This window comes from Lampetra planeri, chromosome 38 (assembly GCF_965212315.1).
Source record: "Lampetra planeri chromosome 38, kcLamPlan1.2.h2, whole genome shotgun sequence".
NCBI classification, from domain to species: domain Eukaryota; kingdom Metazoa; phylum Chordata; class Hyperoartia; order Petromyzontiformes; family Petromyzontidae; genus Lampetra; species Lampetra planeri.
This window is the reverse complement of record NC_136144.1, coordinates 8,800,036-8,821,128: the sequence shown is the minus strand read 5'-3', so window position 1 is coordinate 8,821,128 and position 21,093 is coordinate 8,800,036.

Below are 21,093 nucleotides of genomic sequence, written 5' to 3'. Positions count from 1 at the left end.
TTCCAGCCTCTAATATCCCATTGTTGTGAAATGGCAATGTGAAAACATCACACCGACAAACGTTACAGGGCAACAATTACCGCATTTTGAATGTGCACACACTTTTGAATTAAGCAAACCGCCCCTACGAACGTGTCATATGCCGCAGGTAGTCATGCAATTTAAATCATTCTTCAAAACCAAAATTTAAAGGTCATTTCTACATTAGTGGAAATGAAAAGTTTAAAAATTTGCATTGTCTTCAAAACCACAGGGGATGCCCACTGCAATTGGATTCCAAAAGGAGAAATCGGAAATTCAACAATTGCTGAATGCCTTGCAAAGGGTTGAGCTTGGGGAATAATGCACACACACACACATCTCACTCACAGCCTTTATTCCAACAATGTATTGTTATGTTGCCATTGGTATTTGTCTCCAATTTACAGCCGTCAGCCACTGATGGACATTCCACATTCTTAGGACAGGAGTGAGTTAAACAAGGTTAAACCAAGGGAAAACACATTTTGACCTTCTGCCGCACATCTGATTTAGCATGGTTTGATACGTACGGTGCGAACGAATTTCAACATACGTACATGCAAAGCGGTACTAATTTTAATCACTTCAGAGCGATGATGGGAAAGGTTGTTTAACATTTGCCTTTGTGCTATTTTTATTATCGGAATTTAATGAGACATAAAATCATCGTTTCAAACAATCGATTAAAATACTCAATTTGATCTTAATGCACGTATCACATCATGCGTGTAGCATTCACTAATTTGCAATTTTATCTAAATTACATGTTCATGTTACATTAAGGTTCATGGCATTAGCACAAATTTACATGCAAGACAAACAAACAGAGTAGCAGTTCAAATGAGACAGCACACATGACGCAGCAAAGAGTAACTCATTGGACTGAATCACTTTCCCAAATTGTGACAATTTAATATTTTGAAAGGTGACGTTATACGTTTTGTGATTTTACGTGAACAACAGGCGCTGGGTGGATTATGACATCGCGGCTGATGATGACGACGACGATGTGTAGAAATGAGAAGGGCAACTCATAGACAGCTCTTACATTTTATAGCAGAGCCGTGTTCAAGTGGCTCTGCACAGAAACAGTGAATTCCTCGCCCAGGCGCTTAGGTGTGTATCATGTATCACAGCGGCGGTGGCATCATCTCTGGGCCTCCGTTCCCTCTGGAGCAGTGAAACGCGTGTTCTTCCACGAGGTCCTCAACCTCTTTATTGCGTGGCCTTATTTGAAAGTTGGAAACGTGCCATAACCTTTTCCTGATGAAATAGCGTGGGAGTCGTGTGCCCCCCCCGAAACATCTCGGCTGGAATTCTGCACATCAATCAGTGAAGAACAAAAAGAAATGCGCAGCTAATATTGAGCCGAGGGTGTTTCGCAAAGCTATATAAAACTTGGTTATGTATCAGGTGCGGAATTCCCATATGCTCCATTTGTTAAACTCGTATATCTACTTGGACAGTTTTAATAATTGCTGCGGACATTTATTCTGGTGCACTTGTGCCGGGAGATGCCTTCGGCTCGCAATTCAAAGGCAAAGAGGTGAGATATCCTGTAATGGCGCTCGGACGCGTGTGTGAAGTCTTGAGAGATATCGGGCAAATAATTGTGATAGGCTTTTGCAAGACAATGATGTGTGTTTTTACATAGTGTAGTCCACAGGCTTGGTGCTTTTCTGTCATGGTTTTTGAACATAATGAGTTTGAAGGATTCTCACTCGGCCAGCAAAGGTCATACGGGCGTAAGACTTGTTTCGATTCTTATGATGAGTTTGTGGCAGTTGGTAAGGGTGGGTTCTTGGCGTCATGTTTGATGAGTTTTGAAGGAAACCAAAGTGCATTTATATTAAAGTAAAAAAATAGGGCTTAGATCGTATGCGTGTTTCACTGTTTGAGGATATTTGACATTGTAGTTGACGTATTTTGGGAAAAGTGGAATTTTCTAATTCTTTTCACTGAGACCATAGGCTGAAAATTAATTTCGAAAATATTAATAATGACACATTTTATGGGGCTTTGAGTAGACATATTTTCAGAGCACAAAAGGAAATAATAAAAGTAACTAAGCTTGTTATATCACAGTGACATCTGCAATGTGACTTCCTTTTCAAAGCAATACTAAAAAAAAAATGGGAGCAATATCATCACTTACGTCGCATTAACTTCAATTGTTCAAAAAACAGCGTAGGCGGTATGTAAAATAAACGGCATTAGGGTACTTTCACAAGTGGTAGTATTGATATAATTCATGCATATTACAGACAAGATACATATCCTTGTTTCAGGGTTAAAATGGGATGGGGTGTCTGAAGCCAATGTTTATCACGTGCAGATGTTTACATGTATCATCGTCATCATCATCAGCCATGGTCAATCCACTGCTGGATGAAGGCCTCCCCAAGCTGACGCCATCTCTCACGATCCCCCCTAATTTACGACCGAGTCAACCTAGGGGAGACCCCGTGCAGGTGTAGATATCGCTCGTAGCTGATTAAGTGCACGGCCGGCCATTAAACCTGGGGTCACGGGGATTACGGCGCAGTGGGTGAATCCAGGCGACGTAGTCATAGCATACTTGCAGAATTTCAGATGGACTATTTTATTATAAGTCTGCACCTTGAGTTTCCGAAATATATCGTTTTATGTAGCCATAAAAGTCAAGTATTCACGAAGTAGTAAGCTGTTATTGTCCGTATAAATGTAACATGTATGTATGTTGAACTTCTTTCTCGCCGTACGTAGCTAATCTTGCTAATTAGAGGTGCGGGAGGACAACAAACAAAAAACATCAGTTATAAATGAATGCGTTTCAATCTAAGTTTAAAAGTGCACAGCTCCAGTGGATTCCTAACATCAGAAGAGCGTTGCAGACGGTTGCAGAAACGCACCTAAAAGTGCGCGATGCAGTGACCTGTTCGATGGTTAGCCGTGAGCAAAATTTACGTGATGGATTTTGCTCCTTGATGAGATTAGCAAGGCATTGTGCTTCATTTATGGCAAGCATTTTGTGTGTAATGAGTGCGATCTCATAATGTTTTCGTTTGGCAACTGGAAGCCATTGCAGCTCAACGAGCACTGAACGGATGTGGTCGGATCTTGCGGCAACCCATCACGGCACGTACCAACAAATTTTGTACACGCTGCAGCTTGGTAATGTTTTTGCCAGACGTCCCGTAGAGTAGTGAGTTGCACTAATCGAGCCTTGTCGATGCTATGTTACACGCCACCGTGTCGGCTATGTCACGACTCAATAGTGGTCGGATGTGTCACAGGGCCCTGAAATGAAAATATGAGGACCTGACTGTATTTTGCAGATGAGGTCAAAATCGAAAACGACACGATCCCCGACCAATCCGACCTGCAGATTCAGACACCTCAGAGCACTTTACATGCAATACGCGACTTACATCGCATCTCTATCTCAACACATTGGAAAGGGCACCCCCAGTGACAGCTGTCCCTGCGCAGCACAAGGTGAGTCAGCGCCTTCTAGCGCGTATTTGAATCTGCCCGTTGGTGGTGATGTTCGCTTTGTGTGACTCCAGTTGAGTGATTTCCTGGTGCGTTTTCTGAACGCGATGAAAAAACATGTAGACCACGACTTCAGCACACAGTGGCCCACGCGTTTCGAATGACGCGGGCGCAACCTTTTTTTCTACTCCCCCCCCCTTCTCCTCCGTGAAGTCGGCGTATTTCCTGGGCGGCGACACGAAGGCAACAGCGGGCGAAGCGTTCGCCGCTTGCCCCAGAGGCTCCCGGTTCAAGTCCAGCGACTTTGCCCAACCTCACGACATTGCCAGCTGCGACGAGATGACGCCAGGGCAGGGGGAGGGCGAGTTGTTGTGCGCATTTCGGTGGTCGCATCGGGATCTACGGATACATAGCTCCCGACAAACGTAAATTATGATTTTTTAAACTTCTTTTAGCGCGGGGGTTTTGTCGCTAACTTTCGGCCAAACCACTTTGGACTGATTCTAGATTTGAAGCTTTCGTGACTGCAATGATTCATACTCTTTGTTTTTTTCGGTAAAGTCACGTAGGTTAAAAAAGAAAACAAATAAATGAAATCACGACGTTTCGGAAGCAACACAAGCTTCCGTCTTCAGGTGAAACCGTCACAGCGAAATTGATACAGCAATTTTGCTGTGACGGTTTTCGACATGCGAGTTCCCATATAGCAACACAACTTTACAAAGAAGTTTTGCTCAAATTCAATCGTCTTTACGAGAGTTATCGCAGCCCCCTGTTCCAGACAGACGTGTTTTTTCTTTTGTTTCATTGTTTCTTAACATAATCAGCAAACCGAGTCACGAGTGAAGAGCTGCTAAAATTAGAGCCAGTGTCTACACTATGGGAACCTCATTTGCCAGTAAAAATATGATAATTGGTTTTTTACCCTTCTCTCTGGCAACAAAACTGATACCTTTTTACAAGGAGTCATGTTTGCATAGACCACAATACCTGCAGTCATAATGCAAACAAAAAACATAACTCTGATAATGTGCACTGTCCTTGAAGTTGATTGGTCCACACCCGAGACAGCTTTCCATGTGAGACTAGGCTCTAAGGAAAGCTGTCTCGGGTGTGGACCAATCAACTTCAAGGACAGTGCACATTATCAGAGTTATGTTTTTTGTTTGCATTATGACTGCAGGTATTGTGGTCTATGCAAACATGACTCCTCGTAAAAACGGTGTCAGTTTTGTTGCTATAGAGCCAGTGTGTGCACAAAATATATGAATGAGCATGGAATATATTTTACATGTATTGTTTTTTCTTCCTCTTTTTCAAGCATGGTTAATCTCACACCAGGATAAATCCACACACACGCACAAAACCCGAGAGTCAACTTTGCTGTGTATTTTAAAAAAAATAAAAATGTGACCACGCTCGAGCGAGCGTGAATCAACACTCGTGTCCACTGGTGGCCACGAGGCAGTGTTGGAAATTCCACATTACCGTGGCGGGGTGGAGTGGGCGGGGACTACTTTTTATTATTTTGGGGGCAATGTTGGTGCTGGGGGCTGAAAATGGTAAACGAGAAGGAATAAACAGAAGAAAGGAAAATAAAATATAATCAAAGGCACCAGAGCTTGGTTGATGCCAGCAGCTGAATAAATCGGGACTCTTAGTTTTTTCGGTAAAGTCACGTAGGTAAAAAAAATTATAAAAATAAAATGATAAATATCACGACGTTTCGGAGGCAACACAAGTCTCCGTCATCAGGTGGGTCCGTCACAGCCAGATTTGCCAGATTTGCTGTATCAAGTTTTTTTTACCTACGTGACTTTACCGAAAAAACTAAGAGTATGAATCCTTGCAGTCACGAAAGCTTCAAATCTAGAATGAATAAATCTGGGTTGTGTTTTGGCTCTCAATCACTTGAATTGCCTTTGCCTGGGACACACTTTTAAGAGTTGAGAGATAGAAATAAGAAGTCTAAGCCTTAGAACTACACATTTGCAAAACACATCAGCAATAAGTTCAAAAATACCCACCTTACCCACTACAGTATACAAAAGTAGGGTAAAATTGCCATATCCATCAGAAAATGTTAGCGGTGCCTTAATATTCTGGATGTCTGTTTGTTTTAGTATTGAATAAGATGGATTTATGCATGTGCACTTTTGGCTTGCAGAGCCTTCTTCTGCCTTGACATTGGTAACACAGGTGGAAAAGCCCATTGAGCTCAACAGATATTTTACAAGGATGATGCTTGGCTCTACTGGATAGGGACACTTAGTGCCAGTCTTTCAGGTACTCAATATCAAAGTCTTGCTCCCTTCACCTGCCCACGCCGACTAGATTTGCGAAGTAAGGCCAAACAATGCCCATAAATCACTGCCCACCCAGTCCCACAGCAGCTCTGGAACCACCAGAATTGGTATCAGCTAGGAAGATGAAGGAGCAGGGGTGCTAAGAATCACTGGGTATGAATGGATGCGCCTTGTCAATTAGAGGATTGACGACAACTGAAACAAAATTTTCATGTCGCTATTATGTCCATAAATCCATGACGTTTTGGTAAAATAACCGCCATCATTGACCTCAGACCAGTGGTTTAGTATGGATTGTATTGCCCTTGGGCCTTGCCGGCACGTGGGCCCCTCCGGTCCTCGTGCCTCATCGGCTCATGGGCCCCTCCAGCCCATAGGCCTCAACAGCCCTTGGGCTCCTCCAAACTGTGGGCCCTGCCAGCCTGTGGTCCGCTCTGGCCCATGGGCCCTTCTGGCCATTGGGCCCCAGTGCAGTTGCACTCCCTGTGTACTCAATAGCTACGCCACTGCCACAGAGCAATGATGGGTTGTCAACCTCCAATCACGAGATTATCTCATAACTAACTAATTGATTGAAGTGCTCTTGCCCCTGCCCAGCCCTGGAATATTAAGCGTTTTAAATATAAATATATTTTTTAATTGAAATATAAGTCAGGTGAAAATGTCCAATGTTATCTCGTTACAGTAATTACAAAGGAATAAATGTTGGAATGTTTTAGCTGCATGGAAAGTTTGACTGCTGCAAAAGATTGTCTTCACTGATTTATGTCAGGAGTGAAAAATATCACGACTGCAGATAAGCCGTGGCGTGGCTAACAAATGTACTCAAATTCCAGACGCTCCTCTTACAACGTGGGCATTTTTTGGGATTAGGCTCTTGGCATAATACAAAACCTCACAGGCTCAAAAATATATCTCTCAATATTAAACTTGGGAGCCACTCATGCTCCACAGCCACATATGTTGCATCAAATGAGGAAATATCATATCGTTACTTAGCAACGAAGCCCTCAGTGCACACATACCAAGTCTGTAACGTTGAAGTTACGGTGCAAATTCCTTCAATGATGTTGCCTACGGCGGTGTTTTAGTCCAACATGCAACACGCAGCTTAGTTCGAAATGATCTTGAATAGTAAAATTTTCATTGGAAATGCAATAGAAGATGCGATTGGCTGAATGTGGTCACATTCGTTGTGATGGCAACATAAAAGCAAATATTCAAAGTGTCAGATAAGAAGAATATATCTATATAATTTTAAAGGTTTTAAGATTTGTAAAAAAAAAATAGATTCATTGGTATGTGTGAAAGTACCTTAGACGTATGTCTCTCATCGTAAATCCGGATTTCCACATTCGAGTTTGTCTTTTTTTGTCGACACAGTCCACCACTATCATGGTCATCCTCAAAATACACTCTTTCTCTGACATCATCAACCTCAAAATATCACCATCATCATCCTTCAATCTGTGTTATCATCATCCTCATCATCACCATCATCATCAACTCAATTATCACTCGATTCTTTGTTTTTTTTCGGTAAAGACACGTAGGTAAAAAAATAAATAAATTAAATCACGACGTTTAAGTGGTTGTGCTTTCGCTAAGTTGTCCCCACCTGAAGAAGGACGCTTGTGTTGCGCCCGAAACGTCGTGATTTAATTTATTTAAATTTTTTACCCACGTGACTTTACCGAAAAAACCCCAAGAGTATGGATCCTTGCATCACGAAAACTTCAAATCGAGAATTATGACTCAATTTTCAATGTTTCTCACGTCGATTATTATTTTATCCCTTTGTTTTTGTCTACTATCATGAAACTTAGTAAAGCCCCTTCTTTTCCAGAGCTGAAACAAATGTGCCTGTGGTCACGGGCACGCTACCTGACTTCTCCACCAAATGTTTGTTTTTAACTTTCGTGAATAAAAAAAAGATTGAGATCGCGTCACGTGATTATCTGATCAAACGTGTGTCGTTCTGACTCTCCTCTACCCAACACAGCCAACAAATGAATGGTGCACGCGTGCACTTCATTCATTAGCGCGTTCAACGCTTGCGCGAGTGGCGGACACGTTTGCTTGGCTGCGTCGTGTGGTGAAGGTCCCTAAACGGTACAAATGTGGTCAGATCATTAAGTGGCCTCGTTGAAAGCGAATGCATTATGAATCGTAATAGTGGCCGTCAAATCATGTGTTGGATAAAAATTCAACGCACTCATTGACAGCGCTGTGGTCTTGAAATAAAATTATATGATGTGCCCTGAAGAAGAGTCGTTGCCTGAAACTAAATTTAGTTTATTGCCTGTGCAGGTTTTTGTTTTGGGTTAGATCACGTAAATATATAAATGTGTCGTTAAACCCGCCACCACCCGACGTAGCCAATTAGTAAGGTTTGTCACGTAAACAAAGCTTTCCAATTACGTGACAAATCTTACTGATGGTCTGTGTCGGGTGGTGGCGGGTTTAACGACACATTTCTATTCAGGCGATCTAACCTGAAAAGCTCTATTATGGGTAATATTGGTCGTGAAAGCTAAAACGTATTGACTGTACGTTTGCAAGTAACATTTTCTGATAGGCTGTATTCACACACAACATTTACAAAGTAAAGATGTATTTTGAAAATTATCTTACGTAATAAAGAATATATTAATCTCAATCCATGTTGGTTTATTACATTTTTTTTGTTATAATGCCTGAACAGTGCTGCAATATTTAGGCCCCTATTTGTAAAGCAAATATTTATTCTTCGCGTTTTTTTTTTGAAGAAACTAAAGTATATTGTGAACACGGGAGCTGTTATTTATTCTAAAGTGCTCTTTATAATATAGAACGCTGCTTTTCCTGACACCGTAACCCTGGACTTATGAAGAGTTATACGGCAGTAAACACAAATTATTCATACATCATTAGACTGAAAAATGCATTCAATTCGGGGGTATGTACCAAACTGAACTTTCCTTCCGTTAAATAATAATAATAAAAAGTCAAAGCATTTACAAACGAATCGTAGTAATATTCCTAAATAGGTGACCTACATAAGCAGTAGTTTGATTTATATACAAAATGTATTTTCAGCGGGGAAATTTATATTGCTTAATAACCGTATTAAATAACGTTATAGATTTCACTTTAGAAAACGGGTGGAATAATTCGACCTTATAATAAGATGTAAAATGATTTCTCCTCCCCCCGCCCCTCCTTCATTACATGATTCACATTGCACATTTATTTTCATGCGATGAATTTCACTTCATTATAAATTGCCCCTAAAGGGCAGGGTTTTCCTACCCCGAGACTTCACAACTGAAAGTAATTTGCAAAACGGCTCTGAGCAAACTCACTCGCCAGGTTCCCTCCCTTCCCCCCCCCCATCTAAACTCACACGTGGGCGATTGAGACAAGACCCAGCTGAATCACTGCTGAGTCATGGAACGTGAGTTTGAGGCCGACTCTTAGTATTTCCCAAGTTCTTATATAACCTTGCTCAGGTCAAGAATCACGTTAAGTCTTATCGACGACAAGTTTATCTTCATTGTGGGTCAAAGATTTCCCCTTGACAAGCAATGATTCTCTAAATCGGTGTAAAAGGCAACTCCCATTTTATCCGCACCATCTTGGGACTGGACATTTTCACGTTAAAACTGCATCACACTGCAAATAAGGTATAAATAAGCCGCGTTTCGTTAGGTAAATATAAAGTGTAATTGATATGTATCCCACAAATGTTCTCCCTTGGGGAGAATAAATGTTGTACTCCACGCTGGTATGAACGATAACAGTGATTGCCAAAGCAACGGTGAACCCCTTGATGCATTCACATCTATCGCCTTGAAGTGGACGTTGAAATGGAAGCGCTTGGTTCCTGCATATGACGAACACCGTGAGAAGTTGTATTCTCGGTTCTTTCGGTAACTTTATTATGTTTTATTTTTATTATTTAATGACTTCCCTTCTACGTGACTTTACCGAAAGAACCAAGAAGATGAATCCCTGCAGTCACGAAAGCTTTAAATCGAAATTTTACGTGACTTTACCGAAATAACCAAGAATATGAATCCCCTGCAGTCACGAAAGCTTTAAATCAAAATTCAACCGTGAGAAGTTGTTCATCGGGGCCGTGTGAAGACACCATCACTGCACCGCATGCTGCCTCGATGCAGTGGTTTGCACAGCAGACTCGCATCCCAGAGGTCGCAGGTTCATTCTCCCGCCCGTGGCTGGTTTCTCAGATCCACCTTTCCCCCTGTCCACCCAGTGAATACGACAGTTGATAGGCTGTTGCCGTGTGGGTACCGTGCGCGTACTCCTACTACGGTGGCGAGATCTGAACTACCTCGCCTGGTATGCAGGAAGGCTTGGGTTCGCCGCCAGATAAAGGCCTCGTCAAGCTGTTGCCATGCAAGCAGTCCATTTAGCTCCCTGCACACGGGATGATCTCCATTGTGGCACGTTTTGGTTTGGCCATGTTTGTTTGTTGTAGTACAGAGTTAGACTGATGGCCTTAATCTAAGTTGTCTTGTGGTTGTTGTTGTTTGAATTGCATCCTACTGGGATATTTGCATACAGCGTTGGTGTACGGTGATTTTTTCTGCAATATTTTGCTGTCTTTTCTTGGATTTTCTGTTTGCACATAGTCACTTTAAGATGTTTTCTTGTTCATGTTTTTGTTTTTTGTTTGTTGCGGTTGCACCCGATTCAAGAGCCGAATGGCTCACAGGGCTATACCTAATAAATTAACTTTGAAATGAACTTTGAACTTTGAAATGAACTTTGAACTTTGAAATGAACTTTGAACTTTGAACTTTTATCTCCTTTTGCTGCCATTCCCGTGTTAATCTCGACCACCGACCCTTCCAGGGATGTGCACTGCCTAAGCCCAATTGCTTTTCGCTACGGTGGCGAGATGTCAGCTACCTCGCCTGGTATACAGCAGGTTGCACGTCCGATCACGACCCCGACGCCTGTATATTTGGAGTTTGCGTGATCCCCCCGTGGTCGCGTGGATTTTCTTCGGGTTGTCCGGTTTTCCCCTCCACATTTAGAATCGACGCGCGTTTTGAGTATTCGGCTGTTATACCTTTCCACGTGATAAGCCACTTCGTTGAACCATCATTTGTGACGAGGTCGCTTCTCAAAAAGAGCTATATAGCTCAGTGGGCCTTACCTGGTAAAATTAAAATTGTTTAGTTTTGCTTCCAAGATGTCTGGCGGGTTGTGGAGAAGTAGGCCAAATTCCCTGTAGGGGCGGGGGGGGTGAGACTCTCTCGAGTACCTGTGAAGTGGAGGCTCTTCTTACTTGAGTCTCAATTTACATTTTCATGCAGGATCTGCTTTGGAAAATGTTTGGCCTATTTCATTGATTTATTTACTTGCACAACATTTGCGTGTGGAAGGCAACGAGATTACAATGTGAACTACAAAAAAAACCCAGCAGTAGGATAATAAAGAGAAGAAAAAGAGAAGACACAGGAGTCGAATTTATCAGCATTGTGTAACACAAAACAACATTTCTGTCCATCAGCCTAGGGACCTCTCTGATCAATGTTTCCCCGACAGCATTTGTTTAAACAGTGAACGCTGGACCGGCTGTGGCATTTTGAATTGCATCAACCCTGTGTGGGTGGCCTGTTTTATGTTTGATTTTCAATGCAGTCCACACACTTCCCACCAATGCTGCAATCGCCTAGACTGATGGCCCTAAATGCAATTTTACTACTCTCATACACGATTCAGATTATCCACTGGTAGGAACCTCCTGGTTACACCAGCCCACAGGGGATTATTGTGTCCGTCGTGCAGGGAGGGGCAGGGTGGGGAGGGAGGGGCTGGGTGGGGAGGGGAGGGTGGGGAGGGGCTGGGTGGGGTAGGTGGGGAGGGTGGGGCTGGGTGGGGGGTGGCTGGGGTGGGGCTGGGTGGGGAGGGGCTGGTCACCCCGTGGTGCCCTTATAAAACTCAACGTTTAACCTACTCACGCCAGCTTGCGCCCGCCCTCACAGTCGGGCATATTTGCGGAATGCACCACGCCGCCGTTGACCCTGGCCATTGACCGATCAACCCAACGTTTCTACCAGCTCCCTCCGCAGGAATGTGTTCCACTGGACTGTAGGGTTACGTAATAATAATAATAAAATTAAATTATTCTCTCTCCTATTCTTCCTATTGTTCATAATTATCCACAGTTTTCCAAATCGTGTTAAAAAAAATGGATTATTAGTCACGAGCCACGCTGTTTGCAGATGTGCGAAATACATTCACGAATCACATCGCGGACACTGCAGGACCTGCGATGTTTCTCCTCCGCATGGAGAGTTCGTCATCATCATCAGGGCAGCCGTGATCAATCCACTGCTGGATGAAGGCCTCCCTAAGCCACCGCCCCGCCGCGACATCTCAACGCCCCGCGCTGCAACAATAATCCATCAAAGCAACCGCACACGAACTGATGTCATCTCTCCATCTCCACCGTAAAACATTCTCTCGGACGCCGTTACACCACTTCCTGGCTGCCACTCCGTTATTCGTACCTGCCCAAGCCCACTTTTCCGTTTATAATTATGCTGTGTGATCTTCTTGGTTCTTTCGGTAAAGTCACGTAGAATGGAAATAATAAAATAATAATATAATAAAACAATTCTCACAACGTTTCGGCCACAACGCAAGCAGTCGTCCTCAGGTGGAGAACAGGTCTGTCGAGAAGACAGAGTCTGAATGACTACGTGACTTTACCGAAAGAACCAAGAAGATGAATTCCTGCTGTCACGAAAGCTTTAAATCAAAATTTATACTGTGTGATGTCATTAAACCGCGTACTTTCTCTGATCCCACGCGTGCTCCTCTTATTTTCTCTCAAGGTAATTACACGCATGAGTCTCTCAACATTTCCCCACCCCACCCCCACCCCCACCGCACTCTTAAGTTTTAGTTATGTATTTGTGTTGCATTTTTTTCGCAACGTACGTAGCCAAGCCTGATAATCGGGGGTGCGGGTATATGTTATCTTAATGACCATAAGGGGTGTTATTGCATTTTATATTTGAAGGCTGTAAAACATACCTTCATACGTTTATGTATTTAACAACTATTATCTGCAGAGAGGTCACATATGTCTCGTGACCCACAATTAATTGACCCTGAGCATTTTTTTTGCCCTTTCCACATTCATTTCAGTTTTCAATAAACCTGACTGACAAACAAAAAACACATTACATTTTAGAGAATTAAATGCGGGGTCACAATACATTTGGACCACCCTGTACAATTCCCAAAGACGTCATTCTCGAAATTAAGTAAAACATTGAAATAATTGGATGCCCCCCCCCCGCCATGCAAATTCACACAACCGTGAGGCCTGGTCCAAATTATAGGCATATGTGCCAATTCTTCGGGACAATTGTGGGGCACGCAGGTGTTAAGCAGCGATTACGCTTCGATCCGTTTTGCCGCGAGGTCTAATTCACCGCTGCTTGCTTCTCCTGCCCCACCGCCGCCGCCACCACAACGGTACGCGCGACGACATCGCGAAGCAGTTGAAAGGCTAGATTTGAAGCTTTCGTGACTGCAAGGATTCATATTCTTAGGTTTTTTCGGTAAAGTCACGTAGGTAAAACATTAAAATTAATAAAAGTAAAATAAAATAAAAATAAAAGTCACGACGTTTCGGAGGCAACACAAGCTTGACTTGATACAGCTGTCGTGGCTGTGACGGTTCCACCTGAAGACGGAAGCTTGTGTTGCCTCCGAAACGTCGTGATTTTTATTTTGTATTTTATTTTACTTTTATTAATGTTAATGTTTTACCTACGTGACTTTACCGAAAAAAACCTAAGAATACAGTTGAAAGGCCCCCCGCCGCCCGGCATCCCAAGCGCAATTTGTCGAGGTGGAACAAAGGCGGTCAGTCCAAAGTCATCTATTACCGGCCACTTGTCTGTAGCGTGGCGACATCGTCCCGTTGGAAGTTAACCCCCGTTCTCAAACTGGATGTCGGGCCCACCTGGAAAAATGAAGCTTGGTTCTTAATTATAGAGAGTTGATTCTCAAGTGAACATGCCAACGTTGGGCAAACGTTGGATCAACGTTGGGCGGAACGTTGGATCAACGTTGACGGAACGTTGGCATGTGGTAGGAACCGTTGGATCGACGTTGCCTCAAAAAGTTCGCACCACGTTCCATGTTTATTGGGTTTGTTTCATTCCCTCCCCTGTGGTGACACACACAGACAGCGCCACAGTTAATTGGTCTTTATTTTCGTCTATATATTTCCTTAAAAAAATGTTGCTTTAGCTGCCACGGAACAAACATTACCTACAGGGTCATTCCAAAGCAGCATTTAGTGTTTGATATGAAACCAAAGGGACATTATATCCAGAGTAGTTTGAATACATGGTTATATTAGACTGTTGCCTTACTCTGCTCATTCATGAAGTGTATTTTCATACAAACATTAATTTCTCAACTGTCTAAGGTCAATCAACCAGTTTTATTGTCCTTTAACATTCCGGGGAGACTGAAGTGGTGTAACGATTAGCATACTGGTCACTCTACGTATTTATCTCGAACTTATTTCGCACCCTATGTAGCCAACCACACTAATTGTAGGTGCGGGGGTTAGGACAACACACTAAACACGAACATCAGTTCTAAAGAATTTAGTTTTCAATCGAGATTTAAAAGTGCATCGCTCGTGCGGTTTCCTAATATCGGAAGGAAGAGCGTTCCAGACGGCCGCAGCAGCGCATTTGAAAGCTCGTGACGCAGTGACCGTCTTTGTCCGATGTACGGCCAAAAATCCGCTTGCTGCGAGGATGACCGGATTTGGCGTGATGATGGTGTCTGCTCCTTGACGAGATCAGCAAGCTGCTGTGGCGAGCACTTGGTGTGTAAAGAGTGCGACCTAATTACACTGGTCAACACACTTTTTCTGGCATAAGGAATCCCAACGGTTTTAAGGTAATTTTGGGGTGCTGATTCCAAATCTGGCATGAGTTTTTGTCTATCACATCAGGTTTTTGAGATATCAAATATTGCATTTTCAATAAAAACTGCAGAAGAAAAATATTAAATAAATGTGGATATCTATATAAAACGATATTATAAACACACTATCCTAAAAATACAGCACCATATTTTAACACTAAAGCAGTCACTGACTCGCAACAACTTGCAATCATAAGTGAAAGAGTTAATTTTGGGTAAAATCAATGAAAATGGGGTATGCCGATAGCATAAAATGAGATGTGATAGAGCAAATCTGAGATCAGATTTGGAATCAGCACCCTGAAATTAGTCTAAAACAGCTGCAAAAGTCCAGGCCAGAAAAACATGTTTTTTTTTGTTGACCGAGCACTGGACGGACACGGTGGAATCTTGCACCTGAGTGCCCCACTGATTCGAACTTCCAATTGAAACAACGGGGCAAGTTTCTTAAATCCGCCCCCCCTCCCCCAACTCTGTTCACCCAGGAGGAAAAATGCGCACGCCCCGGCTATAGTCTATCGGCAGGTCGCGTGAGGTGGGGTGAACGTTTGAGTGCCCCCCACCTCTTCCCAGATGTGTGCCCAGCGTGGTGGAGTTAGGCAAATCATCTCTCGAGCAACTCTCGAAAGCTCCATCTGTGAGCAAGAAATTGCAGGGCTGAAATTTACGTTTGATAACCTACCAAACGTGACTGCATTGGCCCACATTCGCTCATTTCTGTAGAGCAACAACAAACAAAACAAGTTTAAACACAGACGCATTTCTACAAATGTTGGTTTTGTTCTTTCTTTCAAAATTGATGATCCATTGTCACATCCACTATTTCCAATCTATCTTTCCCGTCCCCTTTGCACAATCCTGCGTTTACAATCACGCAGTAAATTGAGCAAACATTACTCGGCTGTTTTATGTGTATCATTACTACCGCACCTGTTAAATGTGGCATTCAATTTATTTTAGGGTAAAAAAAATTAAATAAAACCGGCGCTTCCAATTTAGCACTGGCAATGGCACATCGTGGGATTTGTGAACAGAAAAAAGAAAGCGCCTTGTCAATTTCCACCGTCTAAATTGAAAGCTTCCTTTTCTGCGCCAAGAGAAAGCTGGTTAGGGCTGCTGAATAGTTAAGAGTTCACCGAGGTTTTCCTTCGAATACTTCGCTTGCAACACAACGTTTAGCAATGTCCAATTTACCGTTAGGCGAGCGCGCGCGCGTGTGTTTTTATACTGGCGGCAGAGAAGCACTAAAAAAAAATACGCCTGCCGCTTTCTATCTGTAATATGTGCACATGTATAATTACAAATAAAATGCCAGCAAGTGTCTTGGCTCGAAAGGCAGAGAGCCGAGAGAGAGAGAGAGAGCAACGCCATAAATCTGCCTCCTCTGACATTATTTCCCTTCGTTTTAAGGCGAGTTTCGACCTTGTCAAAACCCGACTTTTAACGAGCTGTTTAATTATTAAAAAATTCATATATTTTTTTGACGTTGCTGACTTTTGGCATGCGGCGGAACTTTTTTTTTTTCGTTTAAAGGGTAAAATATGTGAGAATGTTTCTCATACGTGATACGTTTCGTGCGCTCTGCGCGGACGGAACCACCACCATCAACACCACCATCATCATCATCATCGTCGTCTTCATCATCAGCCACGATCTACCCATGTCTGAATAAAGGACTCTCCGTGATGTTTCCATTCCTCGTGATCCTACGATGCCAATGGTCCGTATCAACTCCTGCACTGATCTCATCGCTCCATCTCCGTGGTGGTTGGGTCCTCTCCAGCATTCTCTTTTCCTGCGGGCCAGTGGTTTTGTCACCTGGGGGATGATAGATGCCCCTTTCTGGGGGTTCGAGACATGCCCGATTTTTTTCGACGGCAAAAATCGAAAGACAAATTTAGCGCGGGCACGTGAGTACAACCACTTTGTTTCATCAAACCCCAACGTGTTTATTAACACACGTGTGTTAGCGAGTGGGAACCAAAGGGGTGTTAGGGGCCGTCCATAAATGACGTCACGCGATTTTGGACGATTTTTAACCCCCCCCCCCCACTCGTCACACGGCGTCACAAAAAGTCAGACCCCCCTCAAATATGATGTCACAAAGCTCTGCCGCCCCCCCTCCACCCCCCAAAAAACATGCTTCAAATCGCTTTAAACTATTGTCATTGTAGTGCGTATTTAATGTGGCGCTGCATTCTGATGTTGTAGGAGAAAACATTTATTAAAAAGTATATTTAATTAAGTAAAACGTGTTGTCTGTATTTATTTTAAGTTACGCATTTTGATGTGACGTCACATTTCTCAACCCCCCCCCCCTCGTCACACATCGTCACAAATGTCTGACCCCGCCCCCCCCTAGGTGCGTGACGTCATTTATGGACGGCCCCTAAGGCTGCTGTAAGGGTGAAAAACCACCGCTGAGTCTATGTTGTTCTTCTGTCGACGGTCACATTCATTCTCCATCGTCCCTGCTAACGCCGCCTCCTGCCCAAGCCCACTTACTCGCTGTAATGATCCATACGATGTCTCTGACGTGTGCTTATACTCCACGTGTCGCCCCTGTCTCTCGCCGGAATAATTCTCAACATTCGTCTCTGAATGCTACTTTGTGTAATTTCCAGCTCCTGCCTTTCCTTACCAGTGTCCATATTTCCATAACCATGCCATAGCAGTTCATACACAACGATTGATTACTATATTGTTTAGCAAGCTGCTGTTTATATAAAAAAAAAATCGGTGTTCATTTAGGTCGCCCTTCTGTAATGTCCTCAGGTTGCGTTTCCAGGTTGCGACCATCCAAACAATTTTCTTTTGTTCAGCGTCACTTTTTCTTGGCTCTGATTTTTTTTCTTTAGCACAGCTTTGCAGCCTCCATTGTTTTTATTCTCTAACAATTACGTGCAATTCATTTCCAATTGGTTGTTCAAATGACTAAGTCGTGAGCAAATCTGAGACGTTATATCTTCCTCCAATTATGTTCACGGCTTTATTTTTTGCCGAGACATCTTTCAAAAACCTCTTCTAGCAATCACTGTGAAAAAATAGCCTCGGTGAGAACACAACTCCCATGCTTCACTCCTCTGTTATTTTTTCTGATTCCTTCATGCAATCTAAGTGTAGCTGTTCCAGAAACGGTATATTATTCAGGGCTTAATTTGTAAACGCTTGGGTGGCTGAATTAGTTTCCACTGAATCGTACGCCTTTTGCAGTGAGGCGTAACGGTATTTTATATTCGATGGCATTTTCTTGAATCTGATTGATAGTACCAACGCTTGTATTTAGTCAATGACAAAACAATCACGTTGTCCCCACCTCTGATTAGCACGGTTGCCTACGTACGGTGCGAAAGAAGTTCAACGTACGTGTTGAATGTCCTCGATCTTGGTGAACCATCGACGCGCACGTGGCGTTAGGCTAACGGGTCTGAACCCCGTCACGCCAGGTGTGTAACTCCCACGAGGAACGCAGGAATGGCCTCGGCATCTCTCAGTGATTGACGGACTTGGCTCCACTGCTTTTTATCGGCAGCTGCCTCAATCACCGCCACACGGGGGTCGTCCGACACGAAGAAAACACTCGGCAACAGTGGAGGGGACCAAATCGGCCGGGACGAGGACACTGCACCTCCGATTAGCACGCTCGGCTACGTACGGTACAAACGAAGTTCACCACGCATACATACTGCACATAGGCTCAACACAGCCCACAGACTCAACACTGCCCATACACTCGGCACTGCCCATAGACTCAACACTGCCCACAAACTCAACGCTGCCCACAGACCCAACACTGCCCATAGACTCAACACTGCCCACAGACTCAACACTGCCCATAGACTCAGCACTGCCCATAGACTAAACACTGCCCACAGACTCAACACTGCCCACAGAATCAACACTACCCATAGACTCAACATTGCCCATAGACTCAACACTGCCCCATAGACTCAACACTGCCCACAGACTCAACACTGCCCATAGACTCAGCACTGCCCTTAGACTAACACTGCCCACAGACTCAACACTGCCCATAGACTTAACAGTTCTGTGGCGGCCCTCCTCGCACTGATGATGTCTTCTCGGCGAAAATGACCCCCCAAACCCCACCCCCCCCCCTTCTGAAGATGAGTGAAGGACACAGACGAACGATGCCCGATGCACGGCTGATGATTCCCGCCACACGCGGATCCCTCTCCCGCCGCTAATTGTCACCGCCGATCTGACTTTTGTTGGTTTGATGGACACGGAATTATGATGATGTCACCGAGATATTCTCTCTGGTTCAGGGAGGGTTTTTCTTTTTCGAGTTTTTCACAATGTGAAAGCCAGTGGTTACTTCCTCCGCTGTGACATCTGGGAAACTCCCCCTCTACATCTGAAAAAATAATGATTTATTTCCCGGGTTATATGATTTTTTTTTTGCAACTGCGATCTGCATAATACTCTGTCACCAGTTTTACGATTCTGTCTCTACCATGCATTATAGTTTCAATCTTGCTCTCTAAGGGCTGCCTTGTGTGAATTACCATATACTTATGTGTGCATATACATATGTATGTATACGCTACGTATAAATGACATATGACGCCATATGTAACCAAAATGTATGTAACATACTCGACTGTACAGACAAGATGACATCAAACAATACTTGCTCTACTGCCTTCTGCAGGTGACGCCTCATTGCCCGTATAGCCCAGTGCTTCATGCATACCGTGACTCCATCTTTACGTGATCCGCCAACCCCAACCATCTCGCCAAGGTTACTGATGGAAGCGAAGGCCATCACTCCGTCTTCATCGCCTGCACTCGTGTTACCTGCGCAGGTGCTGCTTGTGCAACAAAGTTAATGCGCTCTCATCCCGGGTCCGTTGTACCGTACCGCGGTGCAACAGACAATCACACGGCCGCGACAATTGATCGATCGAACGTCTTCGTCAGCAGCTGCGTGGAGCGTAGGAGGCGTGAGATGCGGCGTTTGCTCCATGCGGGGACACAATGGGTGCAACAGAGAGTCGCTGTGTAGTCCTGCCCAGATGTGGGTGGCGTTCGGAGAGGTGGTAATTGTGGGATATCGTTGTCTGGCCTGCAACAGAAAATCTGAAAGGGCTGGAAGGAAATATGGATTTGAGTGAGAAGGAGTGCGCGCGCGCGTGTGTGTGTGGACATGCGTGTGTGCTGGCGTGTGTATCTGCATGTGTGTGTGTGTGTGATGTGTGTATACAGGCGTGCCAGTGACGTGCGTGTGATGTGTGTCTTTGTGAGCGTGGGGAGCGGTGGTGCAGCGGTTAGCGCGCTGTACTACGAATCGATTCCCGCTCACGGCCACCGATACTGTGCCTCCGCTAGGTTGACTCAGCCTCAAATGAGTACCTGGTGCAGTGTGTAAACATCGCCACTGGGGATACAAAGGCGGCCGGGCGTGGTGCTGGCCACCCACCCCCTCGTGTGCCATCCTGGCTTTCATAGGTGCTCGCTAACAGCACTTGCTACTTCAGTCTCTTGAGGCTATAGGGGGACCTTTGTTGTATTTGAACATGCATGTGTGCTGGCGTGTGTATCTGTCTGTGTGTGCAATGCGTGTATGCGAGCGATGGTTCAGCGGTTATCACACAGGGCACCAAACCCAGCAGCCCGAGTTCGATTCCCAGCCACGGCTTTACATCAGTGGTGATTATTTGAACAATTCCTGGATCTACCATACGCCGACAGAGCCACACATTAGTACGTGGTACAGTGTGTGTGAACATCAGCACTGGGGAGACACATTTGGCCAGGAATGTGTGCCCTGCCAACCTCAATAGGTGTCCGCTCGCAGCAGTTTCCCCCGACAAGCTGTTAAAGGCTGCATGGGGATCTTTGCGTGATGCATGTGTGCGAGCACATCCTGCTATTGGCATGCGTCATTGTGCGTGTGTGGGACTGGTGGCATAGTGGTTAGCACATTTTGTATATAATCCCGGCAACTTGTGTTAGGTTTCTGCCAATACACAACCGCAGTGCTGGGTGCTATCCGATCCTGCCGTGAACCTCCGCTAGGTGATGAACTTGTGATTACCTGGTGCAGTGCATTAACATCAGCCCTGGTGAATCAAAGATTCAACAAGGCTGATGTGGTACTGGTCACACGACCCACTCAGGTATTGCGTCACACTTCATAATAGACACTTAAATATGAAAATTTCAACATGGAATACAAGAGAAACGAGAATTTGTGGGTAAATGTCAAAGGCCATTTTTCATTTTCAAAAGGGCTTTCTTCGATCATCATTATCATCAGCCATGGTTAATCCACTGCTGGATGAAGGCC